This window comes from Grammomys surdaster, unplaced genomic scaffold (assembly GCF_004785775.1).
Source record: "Grammomys surdaster isolate TR1022 unplaced genomic scaffold, NIH_TR_1.0 126153, whole genome shotgun sequence".
NCBI classification, from domain to species: domain Eukaryota; kingdom Metazoa; phylum Chordata; class Mammalia; order Rodentia; family Muridae; genus Grammomys; species Grammomys surdaster.
Genome location: NW_021620961.1, coordinates 4813679 through 4822981, shown reverse-complemented (window position 1 = coordinate 4822981; position 9303 = coordinate 4813679). Strand labels below are relative to the sequence as shown.

General features: G+C 40.6%; 1 non-coding gene across 1 annotated transcript; it reads left to right on the top strand.

Annotated features, from left to right (window-relative positions):
- Positions 1-8662: 8662 nt before the first annotated feature.
- Positions 8663-8721, top strand: LOC114612292. Its single transcript, XR_003709976.1, has one exon. It is a non-coding gene; the product is annotated as a U7 small nuclear RNA (small nuclear RNA).
- The last annotated feature ends 582 nt before the right edge of the window (positions 8722-9303 follow it).

Below are 9303 nucleotides of genomic sequence, written 5' to 3'. Positions count from 1 at the left end.
GATTTCATAGAATATATTGTTTTCTCCATCCATAGTGATTGAAAGTTTCGTTGGGAATAGTAGTCTGAGGTATCATCTATGGTGCCATAAGGTCTGTAAGACTTGCTCCCAAGCCTTTCTGGCTTTTAGAGTCTCTGTTGAAATGTCAGAAATAATTCTGATTAAGTTTGCCTTAATATGTTACTTGGCATTTTTCCCTTGTAGCTTTTAATATTCATTCTTTGTTCTGTACATTATTGTTTGGATTATTAAGTGACATAATTTTCTTTTCTGGTTCAATCTAGTTGTTGTTCTGTAAGCTTCCTGTACATTTACAGGCTTCTCTTTCTGTAGATTTTCTTCTATGATTTTTTGCAGATGATTTCTGGGCCTTTGAGCTAGGTCTCTTGTCCTTATTCTATTCCTAATATTCTTTTTTTTTAAGACTTATTTATTTTATGTATGTGAGTACACTGTCACTGTCTTCAGGCACATCAGAAGAGGGCATCAGATCACATTACAGATGGTTAGATGGTTGTGAGCCACCATGTAGTTGCTGCTAGTTGAACTCAAGACCTCTGGAAGAACAGATGGTGTTCTTAACCACTGAGCCATCTCTACAGCTCTATTCATACTATTCTTAGGTTTGGTCTTTTTATAGTGTCCCAAATTCCTTGGAACTTTTGTGTTAGAAACTTTTTTTTAGATTTAGTCTTTTCTTAGTTATATCATTTTTGTTTTTCTTTTCTATTGTATCTACTACTCCTGAGATTCTCTTTTCCATCTCTTGTATTCTGTTGGTGTTGATTATGTCTGTAGTTCCTGTTCTAAGCTTTCCATTTCCAGGATTCCTTCAGTTTGTGATTTTTATATTGCTATTCCCATTTTTATGTCTTGAACAGTTTTATTCATTTCATTCACTTGTTTTATTGCATATTTCTGTATTTCTTTATATTTGTCTGTTTACTCCTTAAATGCCTCTGCCTGATCGATTGTATTTTTCTGTATTTTTTAAGGGAATTTATTAATTTCCTCTTTAAAGGCCTCTACTGTATTCATCAAATTAGATTCAAGGTCATTTTCTTGCATTTCAGGTGTTAGGATACTCAGGATTTGCTATAGTAGGATAGCTGCATTCTGCTTGTGCCATATTTGCCCTGGATTTTGTTCATGATGTCCTTATGCTGACTGGTTGTAAATGATTTTGGCAGGCTTGATAGTCCCTGGTGGCAATAGGCCTTTGAGACTGCAGGTAGAGATGATTGCTCCTGATGGCAGCCAGTCTCTGTGATTGTAGGTAGAACTGGTTGTCCTGGTTTGAAGTAGGCTTCCAGGCATGTAGGCAAAGCCTGTAGTTTCTGATTTTGTGGTTGTGAAAGGACAACTTGGTTTCTGGTGTGGCACAGGTCTTGAACCCCAGACCTCAATGATGCAAAGACAGGTGTTCGACCATGTCCCCAGACCCCAGGCTCTTGACATGCCATTGATCCACAATTTTCAGTCACGTAGGGCAATACAGCCCCTCCCTAAGAGCAGTTCTAATCATCCAGCACAGGAAGAGAGAGTGACTACAGGCCTCAGCCTTAAGAGATTTACATACTAATGAGATACCTGAAGGCCAGAGGGCGTAGCCAACTAAGCATTCTTCCCAAGACCCTCTCTGCTTCTCCCTCCCTATTTAACCCAGGTCTGCCCTGAGATTCACGGGGTGAGGGGGTGCATCCAGATCCAACTACCATTCACCATGACATTAAAGCCTGTAAAAACCATGAACTTCCTCATGTCTTTTGTGGGCCCACTCTGGGGGAGCAGTGGAAAAGGCCTTTAAAGCCACCGCCACCACTGTCCATAGCTGCAGCTGCTTGATTTCTCCCCTGGAGAGCTTCTCTGCTTTCTACCACAGAGGCCTGCCTCTTCAAGCAAACTAGCTGAGCAGCCAAGTCTGCTAAGTGAGTTCAGTAACCAAGTCTCTCCCATGGGGTGCTGCTTGGGCCTCTTTGTTCTCTCCAACTCCCTCGTTTCTCTTGGCTGTGGGCCAGCTGGTCGGATGCCCACATGCCCTCAGTTTCGGTCCTTCCTCAGCCTCTCAGCGGAGTCTGGGAGCCCAAGGGCTTGAGACCAGTCAGTCCCCAGCCACCTCCTGGCCCGGGGACCCCCCAATCCAAGAGCTTTGCATTCCTGCGAAAATTCAGACTGAGTGAGGACTCCCCCTGCTGGGCAGGGCCCCATAGCCCCTGCCTGGTGCTGCACAAGGAGTGAACTCAGTTGAGATTCCCTCACTCCAGTCTCCTAGGAGTCATGGAATCACCATAATCACCCAACAAGATTCAGAAATCCATGCCTGTGCCCACACACAGGAACATTGTTCCCCACATGTGGTGGAGGACACAGGCAAAGCCAGCTCCAAAAGCACCCCCTGCTGGCGCCCACAGAGAAACCTCTCCATGGAACAATAAATCGAGCCTAGTTCACAAAACTGAGCAGTCTTCTCTCTGTCTCCTTTCCCCCATCTCTCTCTATGTGTTCCTGGCTAGCATCTTCTCTCTGATTTTTATCTACCACTAGCTCCTGCCTAGTTCAAAAAGACTAAGTCTCTTTCTTTCTTTATCCGTGTGTTCCTGGTCAGCTTCTCTGCTTTAACTCCTCTCTCTCTTTCTTTCTGTCTCTCCCTCTCCTCCACATGCTCTCCAGCTCAAGACTCCCTAGCCTCCACTCTGCCCATCCCCCAACTCACAGAGAGGGCTCCTTTATAGCTAACCACTGTCTTTAGCGAGCACTGGCTCCAAGATCTATTCCTCTGCACAGTCCTCTCAGGGGCAGTCTTGGGTACAGCCACTTCCATCATTTTCGACAGGCTGCAGCCGCTTAGTTCAGCTACTTGCCTAAAGCACAGCCTGTGACTTCTCCCCTTTGGTGCCTTTTTTGCTTTGAGAAGGTTTCTTTCTCACAGCTGAGAACTCTAACCAGGGCCTGGAAGAACTGTGTGCTACCTGCCAGCTTCTCCCAGGAGCTGCTAGCTCCAAGTCAACCTCCTAGTGTCTCCACCATGGCTTAGTCTGTTAGGCAGCCTTTCACTCCTTCTGACTCTCCTATCAAGCCCCTATGATTCTTGCTTTGAGCTTTTCTTCAATGTTGGCCTTTTATCTCCTCTCTACATTTAGGATTCCTAAGAAAAACAAATGAGGAATACCCTAGCATCTCTGCTAGAGCACTCTGATGCCATAAGGTGGAGCAGGTCCCTCCCATACTGCTTCTAAGCCTGACAAGACAACAAAGAAGCACACCTGAGACATTTAACCCATTTTTAATGCTTTCTCTCCCTAACAGGAATACTTGAGACAATGTTTGTGCTTTTCAACACAACATTTATTCACCTTTTGTTTAAATATTTTCTTTTCTCCCTAACACTCGTGATATATGTCCAACATTTTTTTCAACTTTTTGAGATTTCTTTAAGGTTCAAAAGTCATGTAATCTACTTCCACATATCAAATCAACGATGCTGATCACCGTTTTTCAATCCCTAATTAACAACTAGTTTCCTTTTACAGACAAACTGTTGCTGCCTATCCCAGATACATAATTAACATGATTTTTTCTTCCTCAGTCATCCAAAACAGACTAAAAGGTACCTTCTAATACTAAATGTCCTTAAACACTTTGCCTTTCTAGGATCTTAAGGACAGACTATGTCATGCTTGCTCCCAAGTAGCCTAATGCTTGCTACATACCCTTTGCAGACACCCCCCTGCCAGGGTGCTGCTTCCCTGTTCTAATTATCCTATAGGTGCTCCCACAAGTCCAGCAGAGACAAAGCCACCTCCTCAAACATGTCTGGGACACCAAGCTGCCTTCTTCCAGACACCATCTGACTGAGACACAGAGACACTCACCCGAGTTCCCTAAAGTAGGTGGGCGCTGGCCCTCTCTCTGGGTTCACTCAAGAGCCCTGCCCCCGCTGCAGAACTTCAGACTGAGTTCATTCCCCACCTGGGGTCACCCCTGCCACTTCTCATAGCCCAGCAACCACCCTGGTGCATCCTGGAACCAACTCAGTCAAATTCCCTTGCTTCTGCCACTCTGTGTGTGGGATTCCAGCTGTGACAGACTGTGGAGACCAGCACCACCCAACAAGATTCAAGAACCCATGCCCACTCGTGAGATAATCATTCCTTGCAGCTGATAGCTTCAGAGTTGTCCCAAGTGACAACAGGCCTCCAGGGATGTAGGCAGAGCTGGTAGTCCCTGATGGCTGTATGCCTCTGGGACTGCAGGTATAGGTGTGGGCCATATAATGGAGCACAGAAGGTATAGGGCATATTTCACAGCTGTTGTTTTTGTTGAGGTAATCAGCTGCAGCCAGAGGGGAAGGAGTTCAGGGGATATAGGACAAAGCTGCTTCTGGTATTGTCCAGAGGGGACAAGAAGCAAGTGTAGGAATTTCAGGTCTAAATGTAGGATTTTCGGGTCTCAGTTTGAATTTAAGATTAAAAGAATCCAACTGTCCCAGGACACATCCCAGAAGGGCACATTGCTTAGTCAGAGGACACTTGCTGGATGAATACTCAGAAGAGGAAGGGAGAGGCTGATTAACCTTCCTCAGACCACGGAGGACAGAACCCACCTGCAGGTGAGGAAGGCCCAGAGCACAAAGACAGACAAGAGAGGTCCTTACCACCTCATTCCCCAAAGACCAATCAGTTTAAAAGTCACACTGTTCTGCCAATCATATTGTGTCTAGTCATTGTTTCTCTATTCTACCCCTTAAACTGTATAAAAGCTATTCTTAGCTCCAACTTGGGGTTCTCTTCTTGCTTGCATGCGGGAGAACCCCGGTAGGTATACTGGAATCATTAAACCTCATGTTAATTGCTTCGAGTCTCATCCATGAGTTTCTGTGGGAGTGCTTCCCCTGATTCTGGATCTTAGAATCCAACACAAGGAATTGGGGTAGCAGATGTACCTGCTGGTTCCTAATGGCTACAGGCCTGCAGGATTACCAATAGAGGTGTGTACTGGAAGATAGAGATCTGAGGGGAAAATGGAGGACAGAGGGGACAAGCAGACCTTATGGCTACTGGGATTGCCAGGGGACCCAGCAGGGCAAGGGACTGAGACATGGAGAAATCTCGAAATCTCACTTGGTTGTCCTGGGTGGCAGCAGGCCTCCAGGGATGTAGGCAAAGCTATGGCCCAGGAATTTTTTTTTTTTTAACTGTTTTAAGTTCTTACATGTAAGCATTTGAAAACTCAGAAAGATGTTTTTCTGAGCATGCAATGTGTTTTTTATTATTAGTATTTTTTTTTGGTTTTTTAAATTGTAATATAATTGATTGGTTAGAGTAAATCTAGTAGAACAAAGGAAATTCAGCCCAGTATTTTATTCAGAATTCAGATGCTGTTAATGAGCAACTGAGAGTACTTAGAGCTCATCTTTATGTACCTGAGTAACATGAGTATTTTCCAGACATAATTTGTGGTACTTAAATGTTGATGACAAATTGATAGTTTTTGCATTTTTGATCAATTCTATTAGTGTGCTCTGGATGAGAATTGAGTGTTTGTCTATTTTTTAGACAAACACTCAATTCTCAATTCAACACTAAGGCTCAGCGTTGTCCTTATTATATTTGTCTTAACTATGAAAAGAAAAAAAATTTCTATGAAAAATTTATCTGCATTTGCATTTGTAGAACCAACAATGCTTCCACTTCAAAAAAATTACAGATGGGATTTATATTTTGAACCATTTTTAGCACCAATAAATGTAGAGTTTCTAAATGAAGATTTGAATTCACCCAGACTATCTCCTTTATGTTAAAAATCCCATCCTGTTCTTAGCCCCAGAGTGTTTGCTATAGACACAGCATGCAGGGTGACAGGTATGAAAGTCTGGGAAGAGAATCTAAGGATGTAATATGGACTAAAACTCTGTTGCTGGGTAACTCCTCCACTATATCCTGTATCCTTCACAATTTATCAAAACCAACTTGAGGCTATTCATATGGAGACATTAATTAGTGTGGAATTAAGAAATGTCACAGGTCTGAACTTCCATTCTTTTATTAGTTGACTACTTTTTAATGGCACCAATTCTGCCTCTAGCAGTGAGCTACCCTTGCTCCTACAGTGTCATGGTTTAGTATCAGAACTTTTATACCTGTGGGCTTTCACACATGCTATTTCATTTAGCTGTAGTGACCTTTTTTTTATTCCATACTGGAAATTTTCATTTACTTTCTTGTCTTAGGCAGAGATATATTTCAAAAGGCTTCCTCAGTCTCTTCAGAATAAAGTCTTTCTGGACTGACTTCACAGGTATCTGTACATTTATTCATTTCAATATATAAAACATTAATTTTCTTGTCAATCTTATAATTAGATTCTTATACTAATTACTTTTGTCAAGGTATACTTTTTATATTGTTATTTTTTTTAAACTAATACACATGAGGGTTTTTTTTCAGGACTGAACATTTGATATTGCATAACCAGTTGGAAGGCTTTTAAGATGATTATTCTTGGTTGTCAACTTGACTACCTCTGGAATTAACAAAAGTCCAATCAGAGTGGAAGCTCATCAAAGATTTTAATTTAAAGGAAGAAGATCCACCTTTAATCCGTATCTTTTGAGGTGGTAAATCTAACTTTAAATTGGGAAGCATCTTGCTTTGGCAGCATATATAAAGAAGATGGAAAATGGAAGCTTCACAGACTTTCCTGCTCTTCTTTGGCCAGATTCCCTTTGTTCTCTCTTTGGTAAGTTCATTCCTTCATTGGTGTTAGTGCCTACTTCTTTGGTATAAAGGCATATAAAACAACCTGAGAGATTCGTCCTCAGGGACTAACCAACTACTGAATTCTTAGACTTTCTGAAAGTAGATAGCCATTAGTGGACTATCTACACAACAGTTTTAAGCCACTCTAATAAATCCTATATATACATAAATAAATAATACATATAAACATAGTATATTTATACATACATATATACTAAATTATATATGCATATACATATATACATACACACACACATATATATATACACACACACACAAATATATAATGTATATATGCTTTCATTATATTCTTTTAAAGAATCCTTGCTGATACAGTTTTATGGAAGACTATTGCCTAAGTTCTCAGTACTTATTAACTGCTTGTAGTTATTTTCCTAGAATTACCTTGTCTATTGTTACACCATTGTCTAGATCTTGTCTAGGCAGTCATGGTAATTAGACTTCCTAGGTGTAGCTTTGTTTACATTTAGACTAGGAGATGCAATTTCACAGTAAACTTCTGACTTCTGTGCAAAATAATCTTTGCATTCTTCCTTTATTCTTTCTGAGGCTTAAGTACAGGAGTTGTGTTAAAGATGTGGGAAAGGGGGGCTGGGCACCACACATTCATGTGTTTCCTTCATAGTGATTGGTTTGTTTTTCTCCAATGATCACCATATTTCTCAAAGAGAAATTTCTTTGATTAGGAGTGAGATTTATACTTATCAGTAATCATACTGACAAATTTGAGAATATATTTAAGAATTATAATAGTTTAGGAAAAAGGAAGTTGCAAATGCTTCTCCAATACTCATGAATTCAGTAGTCCTTAGTAATCTATGGAGTCAGGCATGGCCTTGGTAGGAACAGAATGAGATTATTTCCAACCCTGGGCCAGGGCCAGCAGGCATGGACCTCCAGGAGTATCAAAGGCTACTGTGGATATAAGACTTGTTTGTATAATTATGTACATATTTTCATGTTCCTCCAAGGAATTTCCTCTTTGGTAATATTGACAACTCCGTAATAATCAGAGATAATATGAGTCCAGGAGTTGTGTGTCTAAGTCTTTAGCAAAATGGCAAACACTGGGAATTTCACCTTTAAAGCTGTGTAAAAGAACTCTAAAACCATGAGTTAGAAAATGCATAATTTCTCAATTATATAAAAATATAAAGATAAATTGTATAAGAAGCTTCAGAGATCTAAAGGAAAATGGCAGCTAAATTATGAGCCTGCTTGTCAGAAAGCTACAGACAGGCAGATACAAATGTAGGCAGATTCCTGAGTTGAAGATCAGCCTGAGACAGAGCCAATTTAGTTCCAGGTGTGGTAAGAATGGTAATCTCAGAATAAGGTCCCACCTATCTAAGTTTACAGAGGCAGGCAGATATCCCAATTCTTTTGAAATGTTAAATAAAAGAAAGAAAAAAGTACTTGCTATCCTTTTTCTAAGAGTTGATGCTCATTCTTGGGATGGTCAAGATGGAACCTGAAATCAATAACTGAATTGATATGTAAATAAAACTCTGGGTGTTTGGTATGGATGAGCTAGTAGAAAGCTATAGCAGCTCTTTAGAATATTTTACTCTGAACTGTCTGGAGATTTCTGGAGACTGAACACAGCCCTTCAAAAAAAACTTTTTTAACAGTTTCTAAATTTCTAATTTTAGTTGAAAACTCCATGGAAACTGCACAGAGCTGTCTTAGAAGTTTTCATTGTTCTTTTAGAATTTTTCTTCTATTAGGGTTTTTTACCATGGTCAGAAATCCCAAGAATTAGTTAGAGAGTGAACACAGCTCTTTTAGAATGTTTTCTAGCAGGAATCCAAAGAAGGTTGTCAGAAAAGCCAACACAACTCTTTTTTTTTTTTTTCTGGGTTTCTGACTTTGATCAGAAATCCCAAAGATTATTTTTTAGAATTTTTCTAACAGGATTTCTGACTTGGTCAGGAAATCCAAGATTTTTTTATTAGTCACTATATTCATTTACATTTCAAATGATATCCCCCTTCTTGGTTACCCCTCCATAAAACCCCTATCCCATATCCTGTCTCCCTCCCTCCAGCCCCATGAACCACCCCCCCCAGCTGTTAAAGTTTGTTAGGTTCACAAACAAGATATTTTTATAGTAGCTGCTAACTGTCTCAACCAAAGATTTTTATTATTATTATTTTTTTAAGAATAGCAAGAAAAACTGTCCAGAGCAGAACACAGAGAGAGATAGCCTGAGAAGCTGTCTTGGGCAGACTACAGAGCCAAGAGCTATCTTCAAAGAGCTGTCTAGGGAACCATGGTCGAGCAGAACACAGAGGCCCAGCTTCAACCCATAATTTGATTTCAAGTTGTTTGTGTACACCATTCCTAGATACCCTTCTCGGGATGCTGGACCTAGCCAAGGCTTGTCCTTGTCAGTAATTGACCAGTTTTCCCATAGCAGACATGATGTACCTTTTATTTGCTTGGTTCTAAAGTCCAATTAGAGAATTGTGGGTTAAGGGTTAAGTATGTGTACTACTCTTGCACTCTTAGTGTCTTGGTCCTA